Source organism: Myxine glutinosa, chromosome 12 (assembly GCF_964187855.1).
Source record: "Myxine glutinosa chromosome 12, kmMyxGlut1.1, whole genome shotgun sequence".
Lineage (NCBI taxonomy): Eukaryota > Metazoa > Chordata > Myxini > Myxiniformes > Myxinidae > Myxine > Myxine glutinosa.
Window position 1 is genome coordinate 62,450,459 of NC_136272.1, and position 19,564 is coordinate 62,470,022.

The following is a 19,564-nucleotide window of genomic DNA, read 5'->3' on the forward strand; positions in this document are numbered from 1 at the left end:
TCCACAATCTTTAACCAATACCTGATTTCTGCCAGCCAGGTAGGCAGCGTGTCCGGCGTGCAAAGACACATGTCAGTGCCATGACGTGTAGATACGAGAGACGAGCTCTCACTGCTGCAGGTAGAGGAAGTAGCTGGCACAGCTGCCTGATCTCCTCATTCATCTGGTCTCTCCTCGCCTTGGATGCCCCTTTGGTGGGCCTGTCACACATGGAATTCAAGCAATTATAGTAATATTGAGTGACAAATGAGACAAAGTGTGGAGCAACTAAGTACACGCACAAGTCTTTGCCGAGAGCTCATGGACCAGTTCAGGTGTGCACCTGACCGTTTGATCCCATGATAAATCCGCTCAAAGAGCAACACTCGTCCTTGAGTTCTGGTCGTAATCACAGAGTCTTAGCGTTACATCCATGACCCATGTTACATGTGGCGAGTATGCATACATGATTTCCTACATATATGGAAGCGACTCGGCATATTCATTTACGTTAAGATGACCACGTGGGCGTCTACAGGACGTTACAAACAGCATCGACAGGTGGTTCTTCCCAAAGGCTTGTTTTTAGCTGCGTCGCAGACGCTGCTCATAGAGTGCCCTCTGCGTTGTTGTTGTTGTTCTTCTTCTTCTTCTTCTTGTTCTTGTTGTTCTTGCAGAGAAGACAAAACCTCAAAGCTCCACCCATTCTGGGAACCATAGCTCCACCCATTCTGGGAGAGCCTTCACATAAACAAATATCCACCATTTTATTAACTCGCATAGCTTTGAGGCCTGTTTTGTAGGCCCGTGGTGTCTTGCTCTCTCACACAGTTTTATTTCAAATCAAATTCGATATATCATTTCATTTTTCACAGTCGCTAACATAGTTTTAGACGGTTGAAAAAAAACGGGAAGAAAATCCGATGAAAGTTGCCCTTTATAGAACGAAATGAATTGTCAATGGCCTGTAACTTCAAGTCCATTGAGGTATTTTTTTTTTTAATCGCGGCATGCTCAGTCATACACCGCCCGAAATAAGAGACGGGAAAATGCCGAGATATATTAAAAATTCGTCCATTTGATGACAATCGTCACGATGAAATATTTAATTTATACGTCGTCACAATAATGTGGAGAGAGGAGCATAGCTTCGTTAACGTGTCGCCACACACGGGAAATTGCCGAGATATATATATTTTAAATCGCGGCATGGTCAGTCATACACCGCCTGAAATAACAGACGGAAAATGCCGAGATATATTAAAAATTCGTCGCCACACACGGGAAATTGCCGAGATATATTTTCACTTTGCACAAAAATAACATCAAGTAATCGAATCAATAGGAATGTCCTGTGCCTATAACATCGACGTTATAGGCACAGCTGCATCTAGGCATTGTGTAACATCGACGCGGCTTTTGTTTTAATTAAAACTTTTTGTACTTGTTTAGGAAGCCATTGAGAAAAGTTTCAGGTGCACGGGCTTCATATAAAAAGAGGACATTGCTGATTACTAAAAGATGATGCTTTCAAATTATCTTTGTTTACAAACAAACAATATATATATGTAGATGATGGTTTGAAATTATCTTTGTAAACAAACAAACAAACAATATGTATATATATATGGAGATGATGGTTTGAAATTATCTTTGTAAACAAACAAACAAACAAACAAACAATATGTATGTATATATATATATATATATATATATATATATATATATATATATATATATATATATATATATATATATATATATATATATATATATATATATATATATATATGTAGATTATGGTTTGAAATTATCTTTGTTTACAAACAAACAATATGTATATGTGTATATATATATGGTTGAAGCAGATTGAAGGATGAAGACCTATAAATGGATATTCTATTATACAATATAATATAACAAAGCTTTATGTTTTGTAAATATATACAGAGAGCGACATCATTTCGTCATCTTCACAGCAACACGTGTCCCCGAGCGGATTGGTGGTGTTGTGCTGGTTTGGGTTCGATTCCAGTGGCTGCTGAGAAACTCAACCACCTCCAGCATATGTAGGACATGCGTCGCTCACCTGAAGGGCTTGCGCGTTTTTTGTGGGTATGACGTCCACGATTTTGACGTCATTTCCTGTGAAAACAAAACGAGTATTGTAAAGTTCGAACGGGATTTCAGTATCAATATCCTGGAACAATGCACAAGATCATCAAAAGGAATACGTTGCTTATCCTCATTAACAAGTTCGTTAATTTTAAGGGATTCACAAAGTTCATAAATATTGGAGTAAATGCAGCAAATGTAAAACATTAAAATGTTTAAGAACTGGTGCAGCAAAGAACAACATGTATGGCCAAGATCTCTGGGAAATGCCGACGATGAGAGTATTCTGGGAGTTCGTTTAAGGAAGTTCCGATGAAAGTGAATGAAAACTTTTTCCGGAATCCCGTAACAAGGTCTATGGAGTCAATAACAATGGAAGAGCGATCGATCCGGACTTACCGCGCCCAGGTTTGGTCCGCAGGGTCTGCAGGAACCATTATTCACCTAGAGCTTTTATAGACCCCGCCGAGGGGGGAGTCAAGCGCACAGACCCCTCTCTCAGTCCGTCCTGATCACCCCCCCCCCTTGTTCCTGGACCCCCTACCTTCCACCCCTCCATCAGGTCTGCGCTCACGCCCCTCGTTGGACACGCACATCGCAGGACCCGCTGAAACCGCTCATACCTACTTCGGATGAAGATCATTTAAAAACACCTTTCCTTTTCTCTCTATTAAATCCTACAAAATAATAACATTCGTTGCCCTATAAAACTTCCCATAACCCCAAACCGGCCCTAATGGCTTCATCAACTCGTGTAATTCATAAAATTTAAACACTCGTTTATAAAAGCGCGCCTTTTTGGGGGGGGGGGGGGGGGGAGGAGTCGTGGTGAATCCAAACAAATAGACTTATTAATGGTTCTTGAACAATTGATGAAATTGAAGATAATATATGTCCCATTATCTGCTTGAGATATAAGATGTCACGGATACTTTGGCGCCCGCAGGGCGAGACAGGCTGATCGCTGCTGTCGTGACGGTGTCGATCTCAATCTGTCGATCACCGTGACCCCGCCGACTCGGTCGTCATTCAGTACGAACATTAAGCCGGCTGTCCTGGCCTCTTTTATTGAGCGATACTTCTTAACCTTTTAAAATTCCAATCAGTTCGGTTTGAAAATGTTAGAAGATCCCAGCACTTACCATTTAGACAAATAAATAGATTGTGCGTGTGCCAAAGTGTGTGTGTGTGTGTGTAATATATATATACACACAGTCGTGGCCAAAAATATTGGCACCCTCACACTTTTTTCAAATAACTCACAATTTTCTATAATAATAAGTTGAAATTGACAAAAGTATTTGGTCTCCACAATTCTTTATTTCCCTGTTAATATTACAGAACCTTTATTTTTGATTCAGAACTTAAAAAATTCTTTTAAATCAGAAAATAAAACGAAATGGCATTGACAAAAATATTGGCACCACAGACTTAATATTTGGTAGCACAGACTTTGGACAAAATAACTGCAGTCACGTGCTTCCGAAAGCCATGAATGAGCTTCCTACACTTCGCTACTGGGAGTTTGGCCCACTGTTCTTGTGCAAACTGCTCCAGCTCTTCCACATTTGAAGGGTGCCTCCTCCCAACTGCTGTTTTCAGATCTCCCCACAGGTGTTCAATGGGATTTAGATCTGGACTCATTGCTGGCCACTTCAGAACAGTCCAAGTGTTTCTGAGCTGCCTCTGGAACTGGGTGCCTTGAATGTGTTCATGGCATCATGAAATCAGGAGATTACCAAGGCATGTTGGAGCGCAATGTTCAACCCAGTGTCAGAAAGCTGGGTCTCCGTGGAAGGTCATGGGTCTTGCAGCAGGACAATGACCCCAAACACACTTCAAAAAGCACCCAGGAATTGGGAGAAGGCACCCTTCAAATCTGGGAGAACTGGAGCAGTTTGCACAAGAAGAGTGGGACAAACTGCCAGTAGCGAGGTGTAGGAAGCTCATTCATGGCTATAGGAAGCGCTTGACTGCAGTTATTTTGTCCAAAGTCTGTGCTACCAAATATTAAGTCTGTGGTGCCAATATTTTTGTCAATGCCATTTCGTTTTATTTTCTGATTTAAAAGGATATTTTAAGTTCTGAATCAAAAACAAAGGTTCTGTAATATTAACAGGGAAATAAAGAATTGTGGAGACAAAATACTTTTGTCAATTTCAACTTTTTTTTTAGAGAAAATTGTGAGTTATTTGAAAAAAGTGTAAGGGTGCCAAATATTTTTGGCCACGACTGTATTTATAGGATGGCTCATTTTTTCCTCAAACGGCAGGTTCAAGTTAAATGGAGAAGAAAACGTGTCATATTGAAACGTACACGTCACGACTATTGCGTCATAAATTGTTCTTTTTCGGTGTGCTTTCGGTTCATAAAGGCCATTGAGCCAGCATGCTAGAATAAAAAAAAGGATTTTAAAAGGGGTATAAAATGTGCATATATGCGGATACAACATACCGGTAAAAGCCGAGAAACGTATTTTCAGTCTCCATGTCAAAGTTGCATACAGAGAAACGATCTCTTTTAAAGGGATGGGTGCTTTGCGCCTCCCTTCAAAAAGTTATGGATGATTTGGACGAAACTTGTTGGACAGGTTGGGTGTGTGACAAGGACAAATCGATTTAACTTTGGTGAAGATCCGGATCCGGCTCGTATAATTTTTAAGTGATTCTTCACCATTGGGAGATCGGGCCAACAACAATACATAGCAGGACATCTCAAAAAGTTGTGGACGGATGATTTTGATTCAATGCGATTCTGTATTGTAGTGGACATGCCAAGTGCTTTTTGACTTAAAGTCATGATGCAATGGTCCCCTTTGACATAAAACTTCCTTAGGGCCACAGGAACAAAATTATCCAAAGACACAAGTTGTATCTTAAAATCCAAGATGGCTGCCATCGGCCATCTTGGAAAACATGGCTGACCCATAGCCCAGGAAGCATTTGTCAAGGAAACTATTATGATACATGTTTCCCAGCTAATTTGAGGTTACCGAAATCATTTCTGGCATCACTTCTGCATTGTGGATACATTGAAAGGTAAAGTCAGGTAAATGAAACATAAATTCGACATTTTAATTAAATTAATGACAACATGCTTTCGGGGTATTTTGATAACATTTTATTTATGAGAATGGAAATTAGACTTTATCATTCGAATAAAGACTTTCTCATTCAAATTAGACTCTTTCTCATTCGAATTAGACTCTTTCTCATTCGAATTAGACTTTCTCATTCAAATTAGACTCTTTCTCATTCGAATTAGACTTTCTCATTCAAATTAGACTCTTTCTCATTCGAATTAGACTTTCTCATTCAAATTAGACTCTTTCTCATTCGAATTAGACTTTCTCATTCAAATTAGACTTTCTCATTCAAATTAGACTCTTTCTCATTCGAATTAGACTCTTTCTCATTCAAATTAGACTCTTTCTCATTCGAATTAGACTTTCTCATTCAAATTAGACTCTTTCTCATTCGAATTAGACTTTCTCATTCAAATTAGACTTTCTCATTCAAATTAGACTCTTTCTCATTCGAATTAGACTCTTTCTCATTCAAATTAGACTCTTTCTCATTCGAATTAGACTTTCTCATTCAAATTAGACTCTTTCTCATTCGAATTAGACTTTCTCATTCAAATTAGACTCTTTCTCATTCGAATTAGACTTTCTCATTCAAATTAGACTCTTTCTCATTCGAATTAGACTTTCTCATTCAAATTAGACTCTTTCTCATTCGAATTAGACTTTCTCATTCAAATTAGACTTTCTCATTCAAATTAGACTCTTTCTCATTCGAATTAGACTCTTTCTCATTCAAATTAGACTCTTTCTCATTCGAATTAGACTTTCTCATTCAAATTAGACTCTTTCTCATTCGAATTAGACTTTCTCATTCAAATTAGACTCTTTCTCATTCGAATTAGACTTTCTCATTCAAATTAGACTTTCTCATTCAAATTAGACTCTTTCTCATTCGAATTAGACTCTTTCTCATTCGAATTAGACTTTCTCATTCAAATTAGACTTTCTCATTCAAATTAGACTCTTTCTCATTCGAATTAGACTTTCTCATTCAAATTAGACTCTTTCTCATTCGAATTAGACTTTCTCATTCAAATTAGACTCTTTCTCATTCAAATTAGACTTTCTCATTCAAATTAGATTTTCTCATTCAAATTAGTCTCTTTCTCATTCAAATTAGACTTTCTCATTCAAATTAGACTTTCTCATTCAAATTAGACTATTTCTCATTCAAATTAGACTTTCTCATTCAAATTAGACTCTTTCTCATTCGAATTAGACTTTCTCATTCAAATTAGACTTTCACATTTAAATTAGACTTTCTCATTCAAATTTGACTTTCTCATTCAAATTAGACTATTTCTCATTCAAATTAGACTTTCTCATTCAAATGAGACTCTTTCTCATTCGAATTAGACTTTCTCATTCAAATTAGACTTTCTCATTCAAATTAGACTCTTTCTCATTCGAATTAGACTTTCTCATTCAAATTAGACTCTTTCTCATTCAAATTAGACTTTCTCATTCAAATTAGATTTTCTCATTCAAATTAGTCTCTTTCTCATTCAAATTAGACTTTCTCATTCAAATTAGACTTTCTCATTCAAATTAGACTATTTCTCATTCAAATTAGACTTTCTCATTCAAATTAGACTCTTTCTCATTCGAATTAGACTTTCTCATTCAAATTAGACTTTCACATTTAAATTAGACTTTCTCATTCAAATTTGACTTTCTCATTCAAATTAGACTATTTCTCATTCAAATTAGACTTTCTCATTCAAATGAGACTCTTTCTCATTCGAATTAGACTTTCTCATTCAAATTAGACTTTCTCATTCAAATTAGACTTTCTCATTCAAATTAGACTCTTTCTCATTCGAATTAGACTTTCTCATTCAAATTAGACTTTCACATTTAAATTAGACTTTCTCATTCAAATTTGACTTTCACATTCAAATTAGACTCTTTCTCATTCAAATTGGGCTTTCTCATTCAAATTAGACTTTCACATTTAAATTAGGCTTTCTCATTCAAATTAGACTTTCACATTTAAATTAGACTTTCTCATTCAAATTAGACTCTTTCTCATTCAAATTGGGCTTTCTCATTCAAATTAGACTTTCTCATTCAAATTAGACTTTCACATTTAAATTAGGCTTTCTCATTCAAATTAGACTTTCACATTTAAATTAGACTTTCTCATTCAAATTAGACTTTCTCATTCAAATTAGACTTTCTCATTCAAATTAGACTCTTTCTCATTCGAATTAGACTTTCTCATTCAAATTAGACTTTCACATTTAAATTAGACTTTCTCATTCAAATTTGACTTTCTCATTCAAATTAGACTATTTCTCATTCAAATTAGACTTTCTCATTCAAATGAGACTCTTTCTCATTCAAATTAGACTTTCTCATTCAAATTAGGCTTTCTCATTCAAATTAGACTTTCACATTTAAATTAGGCTTTCTCATTCAAATTTGACTTTCACATTTAAATTAGGCTTTCTCATTCAAATTAGACTTTCACATTTAAATTAGACTTTCACATTTAAATTAGACTTTCTCATTCAAATTTGACTTTCACATTCAAATTAGACTCTTTCTCATTCAAATTAGGCTTTCTCATTCAAATTAGACTTTCACATTTAAATTAGTCTTTCTCATTCAAATTAGACTTTCTCATTCAAATTAGACTTTCACATTTAAATTAGGCTTTCTCATTCAAATTAGACTTTCTCATTCAAATTAGGCTTTCTCATTCAAATTAGACTTTCTCATTCAAATTGGGCTTTCTCATTCAAATTGGGCTTTCTCATTCAAATTGGGCTTTCTCATTCAAATTAGGCTTTCTCATTCAAATTGGGCTTTCTCATTCAAATTAGACTTTCTCATTCAAATTGGGCTTTCTCATTCAAATTAGGCTTTCTCATTCAAATTGGGCTTTCTCATTCAAATTAGGCTTTCTCATTCAAATTAGACTTTCTCATTCAAATTAGACTTTCTCATTCAAATTAGACTTTCACATTTAAATTAGGCTTTCTCATTCAAATTAGACTTTCTCATTCAAATTAGACTTTCTCATTCAAATTAGACTTTCTCATTCAAATTAGACTTTCTCATTCAAATTAGACTTTCTCATTCAAATTAGACTTTCACATTTAAATTAGACTTTCTCATTCAAATTAGGCTTTCTCATTCAAATTAGGCTTTCTTATTCAAATTAGGCTTTCTCATTCAAATTAGGCTTTCTCATTCAAATTAGGCTTTCTTATTCAAATTAGGCTTTCTCATTCAAATTAGACTTTCTCATTCAAATTAGACTTTCTCATTCAAATTAGACTTTCACATTTAAATTAGGCTTTCTCATTCAAATTAGACTTTCTCATTCAAATTAGACTTTCTCATTCAAATTAGACTTTCTCATTCAAATTAGACTTTCTCATTCAAATTAGACTTTCACATTTAAATTAGACTTTCACATTTAAATTAGGCTTTCTCATTCAAATTAGACTTTCTCATTCAAATTAGACTTTCTCATTCAAATTAGACTTTCTCATTCAAATTCGACTTTCTCATTCAAATTAGACTTTCACATTTAAATTAGACTTTCACATTTAAATTAGGCTTTCTCATTCAAATTAGACTTTCTCATTCAAATTAGACTTTCTCATTCAAATTAGACTTTCTCATTCAAATTAGACTTTCTCATTCAAATTCGACTTTCACATTTAAATTAGACTTTCACATTTAAATTAGGCTTTCTCATTCAAATTAGACTTTCTCATTCAAATTAGACTTTCTCATTCAAATTAGACTTTCACATTTAAATTAGGCTTTCTCATTCAAATTAGACTTTCTCATTCAAATTAGACTTTCTCATTCAAATTAGACTTTCTCATTCAAATTAGACTTTCTCATTCAAATTAGACTTTCACATTTAAATTAGACTTTCACATTTAAATTAGGCTTTCTCATTCAAATTAGACTTTCTCATTCAAATTAGACTTTCTCATTCAAATTAGACTTTCTCATTCAAATTAGACTTTCTCATTCAAATTAGACTTTCTCATTCAAATTAGACTTTCACATTTAAATTAGGCTTTATCATTCAAATTAGACTTTCTCATTCAAATTAGACTTTCTCATTCAAATTAGACTTTCACATTTAAATTAGGCTTTCTCATTCAAATTAGACTTTCTCATTCAAATTAGACTTTCTCATTCAAATTAGGCTTTCTCATTCGAATTAGACTTTCTCATTCAAATTAGACTTTCACATTTAAATTAGGCTTTCTCATTCAAATTAGACTCTTTCTCATTCAAATTAGACTTTCTCATTCAAATTAGACTTTCACATTCAAATTAGACTCTTTCTCATTCAAATTAGACTTTCTCATTCGAATTAGGCTTTCTCATTCAAATTAGACTTTATCATTCAAATTAGACTTTCTCATTCAAATTAGACTTTCTCATTCAAATTAGACTTTCTCATTCAAATTAGACTTTCTCATTCAAATTGGGCTTTCTCATTCAAATTAGACTTTCTCATTCAAATTAGACTTTATCATTCAAATTAGTCTTTCTCATTCAAATTAGACTTTCTCATTCAAATTGGGCTTTCTCATTCAAATTAGACTTTCTCATTCAAATTAGACTTTCTCATTCAAATTAGACTTTCTCATTCAAATTAGGCTTCATCATTCAAATTAGTCTTTCTCATTCAAATTAGACTTTCTCATTCAAATTAGACTTTCTCATTCAAATTAGTCTTTATCATTCAAATTAGGCTTTATCATTCAAATTAGTCTTTATCATTCAAATTAGACTTTCTCATTCAAATTAGTCTTTATCATTCAAATTAGGCTTTATCATGCTGATTTTTGCTGCAAATGACCCATTAAATACGTTTCTATGTTTCAGATTCAAAGTGACTAATCCAAAATGAATACCGGCAACTGTAAAACCAGGCCTGCTCTGGCATGGACACTCGTGACTGGAGCTTATGTTACATATGTCAATCAGACGAAAGAAATAAACCAACTATGGATCCCTCATCAGCTGTGAAATTGAGAAACAACCCTGGAAGACTTTCAGCCACTTATAAAGAAGTTGTGGACAATATCCAGGAACTTAAGGAATTAGGTGAACTGCCTGACTGAGAAATGAGTTTGGTGACCTCAAATTATCTGGGAAACATGTATCATAATAGTTTCTATGACAAATGCTTCCTGGGCTATGGGTCGGTCATGTTTTCCAAGATGGCTGACAGCGGTCATCTTGAATTTTAAGATACAACTTGTGTCTTCGGATAATTTTGTTCCTCGGGCACGAAGGAACTTTTATGCCAAAGGTTTTGCATCATGACTTGAAGTCAGCACCCTATTTTTAGCACTTCATATGTCCACTATTGTGATTTTCTTGTCTACTCAAGGATACAAAACGTAAACTGTTCACCTGGTGGAGGTATACTCTCTAATGAGCGCCGTTCTAGTTGCAAATGTTTTAATTATCTTCATATTTTTTGGAAAAACAAAATATTGTAACTATTTAGAACCTAGTAACGAGAATCAGGTCCAGTTTGTTACACGAGCCATTCATATTAATTATTTATTTCACTTTCAGTGATTAAATGTAAAACTTTTATAAATCAACCTGTTAAAGGTATCATTTTGCTCCATTCCCCCCCCCCCCCCTCTGTACTTTGACCTCAGGCTTCTTGTGAAATTAATATAAAAACTGCAGACACAGATCGATAATTAATTATTTTACAGCGGGGATGATGACGTCACGTCACTCCATTGCTGATTTTGACTTCCAATGAACCTTTGAATCCCGTTTTGAAGTTACTCCTTCGAATGATTTCCAACAACCTTAGCAAACTCGATCCTTCAAAGCCTATATATCCTCATGGGATGCTCTCGTTGGTTGGGGGATCCTAATGGGATGCTCGCGTTGGGTTGGGATCCTGATGGGATGGTCTCGTTGGGTTGGGATCCTGATGGGATGCTCTCGTTAGGTTGGGATACTTATAGGATGCTCTCGTTGGATTGGGATCCTTGCCACATTTTCTCGTTGGTTTGGGATCCTTGTGGGATGCTCTCGTCGGGTTGGGATTCTTATGGCATGCCCTCCTTGATTTTTGAATCCCTTGGGGATGCTCTCGTTGATTTTTGAATCCCTTGGGGATGCCCTCCTTGATTTTTGAATCCCTTGGGGATGCTCTCGTTGATTTTTTTTAATCCTTATGGGATGTCCTTGTTGGGGTCCTGACAAAATACTCTAGCACTAGTTGGATTGGAATCCTGATGTGATGTCTCCTCTTGTTCTACAGAAAAGTCCAAAATGCAGAGCAAGTACCTGGAACTCAGGATCTACAGTTTCCTGAGCATTTGGAGAAATGGAATCTCCCGAGTGTCAGGTACAGGGGAGCACGTGGTAACAAGATTGGGACTTTTATTTTAAGGTTCCCGATTGTCAGATTTTTTCACATTGCATGGGGAAATTTTGCAACAATCAGAATATAAAGCAGTTTTTCAGAAAGCCTAATCATATTCTTCTTTACAATGTAAAGGCCCAAATTATTCCCTCCTTACAGTGGGGTCGGCCAAGGAACGTTTTTGACCCAGGTCTTTCATGAACCGACTGGCTAGGCCTGATGTTTGACTGGAGGTGACTTGGGCAGGAGCAATCTGCCATTTGTTCAGGGTACCAGCAAGAACATCTCTACTCTGTGGGATGTTTAACGTCCATGAACGACCATCGCTTGCAGACGAATCATCTGGCGTGATGTATATCCGATGGACGCCATAGATCTTGATGCCCTGCAAAGTGAAACACCATGGACATGGAGTGACAGTTTATAACTGGGTCGAGATTCCAACCCAAGCTGGAGAGCACAAAGGAGAGTACAGCACCTCAAGCTCCACCATGCCAGCTCATCATGGACGAGCTTGTAACATTATTAATACTAACAAATGTACCTGCCCTACAGGCGGGGCTTCAATTGGGAGGCCCAAATGAAAAGGCAAAATATCAGAAATTGAAGGGTTTTTTATTTTAAACTATTTATATAAACATCTGTTAAATCATATCACACGCAAATCATCAAAATCAAAACAGTATTTGATGAATTTCAATAAAAGCCACATCACTGTTCATATCTATATAATAATAGCGTAAGGACTCGACTTTGTTATCCCTTTTACGCCGCACCCAGTGACCCGATGCCCACGGCACTAATAGATTTACGATCTACGAACCGCGCTCTTTGTTTATCACGTACAGACATACTCGAAAAATCTGAATTAGCCGACTGTGGGGCCCAAAAGCATCCGATTAACTGCCAATACGACGCCATCTTACGACGCTATCGTATTGGCGTCTGCTGGGCGAAGGCGAAGCAAGCCGTCCGCTGATTGGACAGTCGAAGGCGACAGCAAGCCGTCCACTGAGTGGACAATCCCAGAGTGGTGCTATGCCGATTCCTATTACGAATCCATTCATTTTTCAAAAGTATATCGTAGCGTTGTCATTTAAGTAGATTGCAATAAATACGTTGTTCATATACGCACTCTTCATTCTCATCTTTCTTCCTAACTCTTACTCAGACAAGCAAATCCCCTATGCCATCCATAATGGTACACTCTATCCATACACCACATCCTCCCTTCCGTGGATGTTCCACGGGTTTCGGCTAGTCGGTAAATATTATTCCATCGTGTTTGGAAAAACTGGAAAATTGGAAAAATTGAAAATTGGAAAAACAATACAGCCATTTTACTCCAGGGGGTTCCAGGATTACCCACCCAAAATTTCGTTGCGGTCGGTTCAGCCGTTTTTGCGGTACCTGGGAACAGACGGACAGACATTTGTTGAATTACGTATAGTAAGAAGATTACGACGTGCACGAAGCAACAAGCAGGGACCATACATGATACATGATACAGCAATTGGTTCACTCTGTCCGTTTGTCTGTCAGTCAGTACAGCTGTCGGTCTATTAATGGAGGAATTACGGACTTCATTTCATCTGATTTTCATATTTTGAACACAAGAGAGCACGAATTGTAACATGAATCAGAACGCGTACCGTGGCTACAGCTTAGCCAGCAGTACTTATCCCTGAATCTGGCAAAATGCACCGTCTCGTCCCGATCGCGCATGCACTGAGTAACATAATTTCTTTCCTGTCTGCCTGACTGGCAATAAAAAAAATTGAAAAATCATTCCAAATAGGAAACTTACTGTTTTTAAGGAAGTCATAATGGACACAATCAACAGGCAGGCATAACTAATGTAACGTGTTCAATAAGGTGGTGTAAAAGACGCTATGTAAACGGTGATAAACTTCCGGGGTTTTTTTTTCTTCAACCTTAAAAAATTTTTTTAAATTATATACTTAAACACTAGAACACAAATAACCTTTTTGGTACTTTCAAAAACCTCCAGTTTTGTAGTAACCTTCTGGGCCAAAATATGACGCCATTTTACGTCATCTCGACCAATCAAATGTGCCGCTCGCGCTCTCGGCCTTGTGGAATATCGAGATTCAAACAAAATGGCGGCTCCTAGTAAATATAGATCGTGCTCGGAAACGCAAATGAAGAGTCGTTTTTCCTCAAGACTGCACGGGGGTAATGTTTTCCATGAACCCTGTCGTTATATAATACATGAATTACAAGGACAAATTAAAATACTATATATGGGGTTTTACCAGTGATCAATGATCGTGCACCAAGTGCTCAGATGGGAGGTTTATAACCGTTTTGAGCATGCGAGTCCTGTATAAACCATATATATGGTGCTTTCATGTCCCACAGTTCAACGTTGATATATTTGAGTCACCTCGATATAAGCTTTAGGTGAATCAATGGATGAAACATCTTCGCGCTCAAGGTATCGATCCTCTTTCAAATCCACCGAATCGAATCGTCTCGAACATTCCAGAGTTTCTTCTTCTCGTGAATCGTTTCCACGTGGAGAAAATATTCAGACAAGCGTATTATTTATATATAATCGTTTATTGGAGTCGTTTATGTCCGATCCAGGTTCATGATGACGACATAGTCAAGATGACGACCTTTGGCCTCGCTCTCCACCACATGTACTTTACGCATTAGACCACTTGGTCGTCACGGTCTCCATGGGATCGGAGGGAGTTTTGGGACGGGCCGCTTCCCTCCATATGGTCGTCAGGTGTGTAAGAAGCGCCAGATGCCCTCTCACGGCCGGTTAACCCTTGTTCCTCCGTTCTTACCCTGTCAGTCCACCTCACCATCGGCCCCCCGACACACACCTCCAGCCCGTCCCCCACAACCCAGAGCGAAGCTATTTTTAGTCAGTCGGAGCTAAATTTAGCGAGGGGAGGCGCGGGGGGAGCGCGGAGACCGTTATCCGAGGCGCGCAGGGTCCCCGCAGGGACTATAAAAAGCGTGGTGTTTACACGCGGACTCGGCGACCCTCTCACCCCGGCAGGAAACGAGCGGAGCGAGGATCCTCCAGACGCGCGTCCTGCTCATTCAAGGTTCCACAACATCAATAAAACGCTCTTAGTGCCCAAGGACCTCTGGCACGGAGCGCTCGTACCCGGTAACACGATATACCTGCACGGATACGCTGCCCTGATAAACCTGGACACGCCGAACCGAGAAAATGAACCGGACGGACGTCAGGGATTTCCCGTTACCTGGAGTGTGGAGCACGCGCGGCGACGAGGATCCGATACCGTGGATGCTCCGTGATGCAGCATCCGTCCAACAGAAAGGCACCTTCGTTTCGGAAAAGCAATTGATGAAGGAATTCCCGAAATTAATCAACGTTTTAAATGTAATTAAAAATAAAATAATAATGCTAAACAAAGCTTAAACCAAACAACAAAGCCAAACAAATCACCATGTGCAGATATATATACAACTACCAAAAGTATCCGTCCCCGTGTGATGGGAAAAGTTTAAGTTAATCTTTCAATTTAAATAATTCATGGACTTAAAAAAAGTTAATTGTGTTTCAATAAAAAATCGGACTTTTTCAATATGAGACCAATTGGTCGTCCTGTTTGCCAAAATTTGCTATATTGGTCTTTTTGGCCTCAGATGCCGTGACCACATGGGCCATGTTACTTCCCACATAAAGTTGTATCGGTACCCCGAGGATGGAGTTAGTAGCTTTAAAGATGTGCACAGACCCAGAGAGGAGAGACATATCCCTAATCCCTATAATCTATATGTATGTATGTATATATGTATATATATATATATATATATATATATATATATATATATATATATATATATATATATATATATATATATATACCGTCATATATATATATATATATATATATATATATATATATATATATATGTGCCGTCATATATCACTATGTGCCGTCATATATATATATATATATATATATATATATATATATATATATATATATATATATATGTATATATATATATATATATATATATATATATGTATATATATATATATATATATATATATATATATATATATGTATATATATATATATATATATATATATATATATATATATATATATGTATATATATATATATATATATATATATATATGTATATATATATATATATATATATATATATATATGTATATATATATATATATGTATATATATATATATATATATGTATATATATATATATATATATATATATATATATATGTATATATATATATATATGTATATATATATATATATATATATATATATACATATATATATATATATATATATATATATATATATATATATACTGTATATATATATATATATATATATATATATATATATATATATATATATATATACATACATACATATATATATATTAGGGTGGTGCTCAAAATAATTTTTTTTAAATATTTACTGGGACATGGCTTTATGTTGTTCCTTTTGTTCCAAAATGAAAAGACACCAAATATGAAAGCAATCTGATTTTATTTAGGGGTGCCACATCAGCCTTCAAACTAAAGGTGTCTACAAAACTTTTCTATATATGGATCGAAAGCAAAACCAGAAGTTTGTTTCATGAAAATCCACCCTCCACTCACTTTCTTTGTATTCTAGCAAACACAAGTTACAATAGCTGCACAAATAGCACTATATTGCTATGAAAACTCAAATTCAATGATAACAATCCAAATGTTCAGTTCATAAAATGAAGAGACACCATATCACATAATATAAAAAAACCCAAATATAATGAGAAATGTAACTCCTATTTCTGGGCCTGTTTCACCACTGTTGCCTTCTTGGCATCGGGGTACATCTTCCTGTGAGCAGCAACAACTTGGAGCAGAGCTTGCTTTTGCTCTTCATCCTTTGTAAGGAGCTTATTGTAGTCTTGTATCAATGCGACACCCCTTTCTGCCCTGTCGTTCACCACGACTAAGCCACTGGCGGCTTTCTTTGCTTCCTGAAAGCTGGTTTCTTGCTCCCATGAACCAGGATCCTTATCCATCCAATCAGTTGGGGTCCCTAGGATGCTGAAGAAATGCTTGGTGTGTTTTGTTATGAGGCCAGCGATTGACAGGGAGGTTCCTCGTTTGATAGCTGGTCTCTTTGGAGAGGGGTTTTCACCGTCATTTTTCAATGCTTCAATCATATTGATCTTGCTTTCTTTGTCAATTCTGGTGTCAAAGAATGCAAATGCCACTAGTACTGGGCTCATGTACCACGTGTGGCGGCCAAGTGCCTTCAAGGCTGCCTGGGCCATCTTCTGATTGATTTGTTCAAACTTTTCCAACTTCTTGAAGAGGTTAATGTCATTCAGGGGAGCCTCAATAGCTTGTGGAGCCCGAAACCAAGCCTGTACATACACAAGGCAGACAAAAATGTTGAAGGCTCGGAGTTCTCTCGCCTCTCGAAGTGTCAAGTGGAACTCTGACCGAAACATGAACACCTGTAGTGAATATAGTGCTTTTGCCATCCATCTGGCTCTGTGCATTGCTCCTGGAGCCATGATCCGGATTCCACGAGGTGGGATTCCTCCCATGTAGATGACAGTCAGTTCTAGGAGTTCACGATAATCATCTCGTGGCTGCTGATCTTTCAAACACACAAGAACGTTTTTGCTTCCAACACAGTGTCTACAGATCCCATTGAAGCCTTCCTCTCTGAGAATTGATCGTGAAGAAACTTCCTGTCCTCGGGGTTGGTGATTATGGCCTCCGAATCTGCATGCCTAAGATCAAACGTCTTCTCCAAGGAGGCCTTGAAGGATGCTTCCTTTTTCTCTTGGGTCGCACCACCCCGCTTTGCACCTTTTTGGAGGCTCCTCCATTCTTCATATAGCCTCTCCAAACGATGGATGCAGTGCTGCTTCGTCGTTGTAGGTAGGTGAGCTTTTTCCCAGAACTTCACAACCTCTTCAATGGTGAGGGTTGCACTCTCCCGGGCAGTGCGATTCTCCTTCTTCAGGTGATGGAAAAACAGGACAAGAGATTGATGCACAGTCGGGAGCTTGACACCTTTGATGGCATCTCCAGAAGTGGACCCAATGAGATACACATTATCCTGAGCCCGAGTTTTCAATGAAACACTGGTACTAGCACATGCCATATCTGCAAAATAAGCAAGAATGTGGGTAAAGTCCTGTTAATTCTTACTCCACAGGGTCACTCTCTACAAAAGAGCCACAGTCAATAAGTTAGGCCTACATATTACAGACTAAAAAAGCGTACCCCTGACCCCGGGAACCTGTACAAAACATGCATGAAAATTGCCTAGATAGTGATCATAGGAAGTCTCAAAACTGTATGTATAATATATTGTATATATATAATGTATAATGTGTATTTATGTATATTTATTATTTAATGTATATTTACTATATATTTATTTTTAATATTATATTTAATGTATATATATAATTATGTATTTATTTTGTGTATATACAGCCCAAAAAATGGGAATTCCTATTTTTGCATGGGGGAAAATTCATCACTGATGTGGCACCCCTAAATATTATTGGATTCCATTCACATTTGGTGTGCTTTCCTTTGACACCAAAGGGAACAAAAATAGACCATGTCCCGGAGAAAATCTGCATTTTGCTTTTTTGAAGCCCACCCTATTATATATATATTGTTATGGATGTGACAATTGTTTTTTTATTGTAATTGTAAAATATCACCCTCCTTCCTCCATTTGTTGTGTGTAAAGGTAAAAGGGCGTCCCTTAGTTAGGTCATATACAATCACGTAGCGTAATCATAGATCTCCCTGTTCAGTAGTTATCTCCTTATTATGTGTATTAGATTAAGGCTGTGTCTTCCATTAATTAACACTCCATTGCACCGAATTCAGACAAGGTAGATTCCCTGCACAATCCCCTTTTGTCATGCCAACTACATCGGGCAGTTTTCTGAATTCCGCTGCTGCTTTGTTTGTGTGGTTTTTCGCCGCAAAACCTCCATTACGCACGCGGTCAAGTGGGGAAAGAAAGGCGTGTCTCCACCTCGTCATCGGAGGGTGGGGCCAGGAGAGCCCCTACAACCAACCAAGCACGAGGGGTTTGGCTTGAGAGGGCGGAGGAAGAGCGATCGGGGAGGTTCAAAAAGGTTAGAGGGTGTGGCCGATATAACCCGCAGCGGGACGCCCCCCACCTCAGATGAGTCCTGGGAAAGCACGTGACGTCTCCACGGCGGCACGGAGAAACGACAGAGCAGAGAGAGAGAGAGTTCTGAGGGAGGTGCGGTGGGCGAGAGGCAGATTCTGTGGAGTGTAAAGCGAACTTCGGAGGCGGAGGACGGATAAAGCAAGCTGCCGGTGTGAAACCGAATACGTGGAGCTGCCGGCTCCTCTCTGCCAGCCCGACGCGGAGCTGTTTTTGCCGGGTTTTCACCTCGACCCCAAAGCGTGGATCGGAGCGCGCGCTTGGAGCTGGACCTCGACGCCTACCATCTGCCTGGACCCTCCTCTGCCGTCCCAAAACCATTCCTGCCATTCCATCCCTTTGTGTACGTGAGTTTGTTCTGTGTGTCTTGTCCCTGGGAATAAGTTAAGCTTGTATAGTTAAGCTAGAAATTGCACTGTGTCCTTCTGGTCCGTCCCTCTTTCTACATTATTTTATTATCCTTCCTTCTTCCTTGGTTTCTTTTGGTTGTAAATTGTAGTAATAAATAATAGTCGTATTTCCTACCTTTTGTCTTCTTCTTCTTCACATCCTTCGTCTTTGAGGTTTCCACATTGAATACCCATGGCACGATTTGGCCAACGTTTCAGGATCGGGTCTAGTAATTGTTAATAGTTCGTGCCGCGGTTGCTTAAAACCGCTCGGCAATTAACATCTGTCCGCGGTACGAACGGGGCTGTGCCACCGGCCTTTCCGGAGGTCGCTGTACAGCGCCAGGGACCACGTCGGTCAGTTATAGAAGAGTGGATTAATCCCCCCTC

General features: G+C 37.7%; 1 long non-coding RNA gene across 1 annotated transcript in view; it reads right to left on the reverse strand.

The window, feature by feature from the left end:
* Positions 1–59: 59 nt before the first annotated feature.
* LOC144888541 (uncharacterized) overlaps positions 60–19,564 on the reverse strand; it is a 30,050-nt gene continuing 10,545 nt past the window's right edge. Inside the window, exons 2-4 of the long non-coding RNA XR_013621119.1 lie at positions 14,810–14,891; positions 2,069–2,124; positions 60–200 (exon numbers count right to left, since the gene is read on the reverse strand). This is a non-coding gene — a long non-coding RNA (uncharacterized LOC144888541). The remainder of the gene's footprint in view (positions 201–2,068; positions 2,125–14,809; positions 14,892–19,564) is intronic.